Source organism: Hevea brasiliensis, chromosome 12, assembly GCF_030052815.1.
Source record: "Hevea brasiliensis isolate MT/VB/25A 57/8 chromosome 12, ASM3005281v1, whole genome shotgun sequence".
In the NCBI taxonomy this organism is placed as follows: domain Eukaryota; kingdom Viridiplantae; phylum Streptophyta; class Magnoliopsida; order Malpighiales; family Euphorbiaceae; genus Hevea; species Hevea brasiliensis.
In genome coordinates this window covers 59,053,913-59,060,160 of record NC_079504.1, presented here as the reverse complement: position 1 = coordinate 59,060,160, position 6,248 = coordinate 59,053,913, and positions in this window count along the sequence as shown.

The window sequence follows — 6,248 nt, the reverse complement described above, 5'->3', positions numbered from 1 at the left end:
TGTACTCATGGCTTTATGCCCGCATTCATGGCTTTAAGCCTGTACTCATGGCTTTTATGCCCGATTATGTGTTATCATGGCTTTTTAGCCATATTGACTGCATACGTGGTTGGCGTTCTGCGTCCCATGGTATGACGGCTCGAGGCATTGCGATGTCTAGTGCCAACAACCCGTTATCCAGTTTAGTCAGCCTGTCATAGGTTACTTGGGCAGAAAAATTTATTGAAATAAGTTAAAAATATTAGAAACCAAATAAATTAGTGAGAAAAATCTGAAAGGTATTAAACTAGTATTAAGAATTTAATTATTATGAAATGATCCACAACACATAGAAAATATTAAGAGAGTAAATGAAGGACTAGCAAAAGAAGCATAACGTAAGTAATTATTAGAAATGCATTCTCCATAATAATATAAACATAAACTAAATATTTAGATTTATTTGTACATTATATAAATGATTATTGTAAACTTATGACAAAAGAGATTCTAGAGAGCAACATAAATGACGAAAAATATACTGTATGACAAATTTCATATGAACCCAGTAAAATTCTTGAGTATAGAAAATATGCTCCAATTATTTTTTTATTTGTATACATTATTTCTTGTTATATTATTGCACCACTAAGCAGCAATGCTTAGCACGATGGAATTGTTTCCTTCGCGCAGGTACTGAAGATAAAACCCAGTGGACAAATTACTGGGATTCTTGGAGTCCAGATCTACAAAGTGTCAAAGGTTGTCTCCTCCTCAACAATGCATGTAGATAGGGCTCACATTAAGCATATCATGTATTATGTGTATATTATTTATTTCTTATATTGTAATGTAAATTAGCAAATTGTAATTAATTTGTATATCATGTAAATTATGAAATTATGTAATTTGAGGACGAATGAGATTGCATGGGTTTGAAGACAGAATTGAAATATATAGATGATGCATGAAATGATGAGATGATTATGAGAATTATTGATGAGATTTTTATTGTAAAATATTACTGAAAATTTCAAACAGGTAAATAGTAAAATACGCCAAACAATATTAGAATAGGGAAAATTCCATCAGTTTCTCATTAGAAAAATAATTATATTTTAAAATTTAATGAGAATAAATTATTAAAGGAACAAAGTAAGCTAAGTTAGGGTGCTCCGACATTAAATGTAGCACGCCTTGCTCAGCTACACTGTAGTCGAGTGAGGGGTATTATATTTCTAGTGCAAGTTACACGGCCCGTGTGGCACTAGACAGCCCTGACCCATGTAAGTTTCCAGACAGCTTTATGTTTTGTGTTTTAAGGAAGACAACAAGTTACATGGAGTTATGGCATGTTACACGGGTTCAACTACATGACCCATGTACTTGGGCCCTTCCCAGCTTTCTCAGGTTCTCTTGGCCAGAAGGTAACACGGGTCATGCTTTTGGTTTATATGACTCGTTTAAATTGTACAACATGTTTTCTTGACTTTTTTAACTTCTCAACCTGTTCAATCGACATCTATACCTTGGGTCTACATTAAATCACTTGAAAAGATACATTAAATACAAAATTAAGTAGAGATTATCAAAAAAGCAAAAATTAATGAAATTAAGTAAAATTCATGAAATCAACTACCTAAATACTATGAAATGCAATGCAAAGGTGCCTTAAAATACCTATATGATATAAGTGTATCATGTTATGCAGGTTATGTTTGTTGCTTTTTTGAAGATTGGCCTTACAACTTAATTGGCCAATTTTCTGTACATGCTTGGTGTAGGGGGACTTTGCCAAAGTTTTTTCTAACATGTGCTTTTGCTATCTCTATAGGTGCTTCTTTCGCTAGTTCTTCTTTGTCACACCTTACCCCTCTATAAGATATGACATGATCTCATAGTATACCTAATGAATTACCGAACTCCGCCTACTAATAACTCATTAAATATACTACAAGGGATTTTAAACAAACCAAAATCATTTTTAGTTAAGGAATAAATTAAATATTTTAAAAACCAAGAAGATTTTTCCAAAAAATTCGCATGGTGACGATTGTAATTTCAATAAATCAAAATTTATTAAACCTGTTAGAAATAACCTGTAAAAAAAAAATCATGTATCATAAATTTAATCAAAACAATATTCAATATCATCAAAGGAACATTTAATTATAGTTTACATTCATTGGAAATAACAAAATTAATATTACAAAATTTACATTTGAATAAAGTCTCAAAAATAATATTACAACATTTATGTACAACTGCTCGAATGTTCATAACTACATACAGTCTTAATTTACATCAAGATCTAATATACCAAGGTATACCTAAAATATACCCGATGTTAAGTTAAACTTAATTCCAACACTGCTCATTCTACTACTTTCTCGTTCCCCCTACCTGCGACAGCATACAAAAGCTATCACTTTGTAGTGACACTCAGTGATGCACAACATTTAATTTGAAAACCCATTATGAAACACAATTTATAAAGTTATGACAAAGCATATGGCAATATCCAAATCTCTTTTTCCATGAATCAAGAAATCCAAATAAAATTTTCAATCATTTACAAATCATTGATTTTTGATCACATGTTATCAAAGCATTCATAATCAATAGTGTTGCTAATAATCAAACAGTTAGGGCCATGACACAAAATTTCCAATCAATGTCGTATTGTACACCACAACAAAGCAATCTTACCCCAAAAATCGAGGCTAAAGGGGGACAAAGGCTAGCTAGCAAATATGAGTACTCATCCAAACTCATCCTCAACTGGCAAGCCAGAGAGGGAGGTAACATAATTTGTAACATCCTCACTTTAGCTAGTCTGTACAGTCTACTGTTCTGGCAACCAATGTCGGTCCGGGCAGTTAGAATGTTTGAAATTATAATTAGACTAGAGTAGGGAGTTATAAAGAAACTAAATAATACTCATAAAAATCAAGGGAAACTTATAGGAATGAAATACACTAAGGTTAAACAAACCGAGACTCCAGGGATGAGTAACTCGAAAGGGAAGTGACGGCGAAGGCCGTTAGCAACCCTAGACCCGGGGAAAACTTCATGGAATAATTTTTGGGACCTCAGGGAAGGATTATTGGGGTTCCCATGACAATAGAATGTTAAGAAAACATCATAAAAATTTAATCAATCGGTACACACAATTTTGGCTCGTTAAGCCAAACAGAGGGCATTTTGGTCATTTCGTCTTCAGAGATGATTTTTGACCAACTTTTCCATTTATGTAAGTGAATTATATGACATAAAATATGAACAAATATTGATGAAAAATTATTTAAAAATGAATAGGAAAGGAAAGAAAAGAAAATGAAAATAAATTGGATTTATTACCTAATCCTTAAGTAAGCATGAGGTCATTAAAATCTATGGCCAATCAAATTAAAGAAATACAATTATAATACAAAAAAGGGGCAGATAAAGAAGTCAAAAATCTAGAATAACCATCAGCCTTCTTCCTTCCATACAAGCCGCCCCCTTTGTTCCTCCATAGCCAAGCTTTACCAAGCTTGATTTTCTTGGTTTTTCACCCACTAAACCCTAAGTTGTCAACATAAAATCTTATTCTTTCCTCATAGTGAAGTTTTTGGGAGCAAAAGGAAGTGTTAAAGAAGAGTTCTTATAAGTTGGAGATTAGCTCCATTAAAGGTTAGTGACTAAACTTGATTTTTATCTTTGAATTCATGTTGAAGGAGTGGTATTTAATGCAAATTTGCAAGAAAATTGAGTAAACATCATGTGTATGTCTTGCTTAAAATTCCAGTAGCCTTGAACTTGGTAGGGATTTGAAGATTTCTTAGAGTTAAAATGATATTGTGGCTGTCCTTAACACTAATATATTGATTAGGAAGGTGAAGTGCAAGCGAATGCAACAATATAGAATGGTGGAGCTAGGGTTCGAACCCAAATTGAGACTTTGTTCATGAATTTGGTGAAAGAGAGTTTTAATGGTCAATTATTGACCATTTGGCTGTGTGTGAATAAAAAATGAAGTGGTTTGTGTAGTGGGAATTGAAGTTAGTGTGGCTGCCCTTGGTGACCTGCAGGACTGGGCATGAGTCCAGTAGGTTTGGGCAGCAATAACTGGAGTTGTAGAGGTTCAATTGGTGCAAGGCCAATTGGAAATGAAACTAGACACATAATGGCACAACTTTGGTGAAGAAACCATGCCCATAAAATCAAACCAAGTTGACCTAAAGATTGCCTTAATCCGAGTGACCTGCATTCTGCCTGGGCAAAATGACTAAATGAACAATGTTTATTCATTTGGTCATAACTCAATGTAGAAAGGTCCAATTGACCTAAAACTTTACCAAAAAATATCTGAGACATATATCTACAACTTTCATGAAGAAACCTCACCCAAATTTTGATCATAACATGTTCAAAAGGTGACCTATAATCATTGTATAAAACACTGTAGATTTGGTCAGTCCAGAAAATTTGGGAAGTTGGCAATCCAGTCAGTTATGGTATTTAGGCCATAACTTGAGCTACAATACTCCAAATGGAGTGATTCAAAAACATAAATGTAACTAGACACAATAGGGAACAACTTTCATGTTGACAACTTTGCCAAATTCCCACTGCAAAACTGACTAATGGAACAGTAAACACAAAGCTTGAAATCTGAAAATTTTGAACAATTAACATTAAGCTTAGAAATGATATTGGCAACCAATACCAACAATTTTAGAATGCAAAATGTGGTATGTTGAGAATATTATAACCAATGTGCCAATTATCCATGCAAAAGTCAACATTTTTGTTGACTAATGAAATAAATAGTAACACCTAAACCTGAATTTCAAGAATTGTATAATTTAAGAGTGTAACATGCCCTAGTACACCTAGCAAGATTGGTTTAGATAGGTTGGCATGCCAATACAGTTCTGTTAGCAGTACTGCATATAGCTTCATGCCATTCTGTGTTTTATGGCCTCACGTGCCATTCTATGCCATAATAGCCTTTAGCTATGTTGATTGAGTCGTTATACTTGGGTTTTATCCTTGATAATTATTACAGCTTATTAGCTATTCTGTTGCACACCGGGAGACACAATGTGACCGATGGTGTGATGGTCCGAGATACTTAGTACCCAGTGCCAGTTTACTCGTTTATCCAGTCCAGTCGACTAGCAGGGATTACTCGGGCAATGATAATAAATCTTACCAAATTTTAATCGAATAATACTATAATAAATATCAGAAATTAAGTCTACCAAAGATGTAAACATACATTCTGCATATTTATGTTATCTTAGTTATTTTATTTTATATTGTCATCACTAAGTAGAATTGCTTAGTGCATCGCTTTTGCCACGTGCAGGTACTGGAGACATAGCTGGGGAGTCCTGCAGACCTCATACCGGGTGAACTTTCAGAGCTGCATACTGAGTCTAGAATCGCCTTACATCTGCAGTGCACTTGGTAGGACATTAGGACTTTGGGTGGCATTTTATATTTTGCATTTTGTATTAGTTTTAGATTGTAACTATAAACTCTTGAAATTATGTGATAATGTAAATATATGAAATTTCATGTTATTGAAATTTTCTGTATATTATGTTGAAAAATGAAATGTTGAGAAATATACATGAATGTGATTCGAATGGCGATGTGAACAAAAAAAATTGAAAATAGTATGTAAATTTGGAGATTGAGTTGAGATGTGTGTATATTGGAGTTCTGGATTTGAAAACTATATTGGAAGTGTCTTTTAAATAGGTTCAGAAGAACTGTTTTTTTTTTAATTTACAGCCGGTACTCTACCGGATTTTCTATAAAAATTTATGAATAATTCAAATTAATCAAAAATTGTAAATTAATGAATTAAAAAGGGTAAATTGTAATGGAAATGTGAATTGGTGCTCCAGCACACTGTGTGGCATATCTTGCTCGGCTACACTGTAGACGGGTAAGGGGTGTCACATTTAGTGGTATCAGAGTATCGGTTTAGGCGTTTCTGGGCCTAGATAGAGTGCATACCATCGCATTGCATTTGTAAGTGTTGAGGTGACACTGATGCAGATCTGTTTATTTTCTTATTTTGATTAGGATATGGATCCTGCTTCTCAAAGAGTAGTTGATGAAGAGGTGGAGAGTCATGCTCCACCAAGGGTTGAATCTGGGGGCAGGGGAGAATCTGCTCCACCAGCAGCTGAGGCACCTGCCCAACATCAGTTTGCATTATTTCAACAAATGACCGAGTTTTACCGGCAAATGATGGGGGCAATTCCACC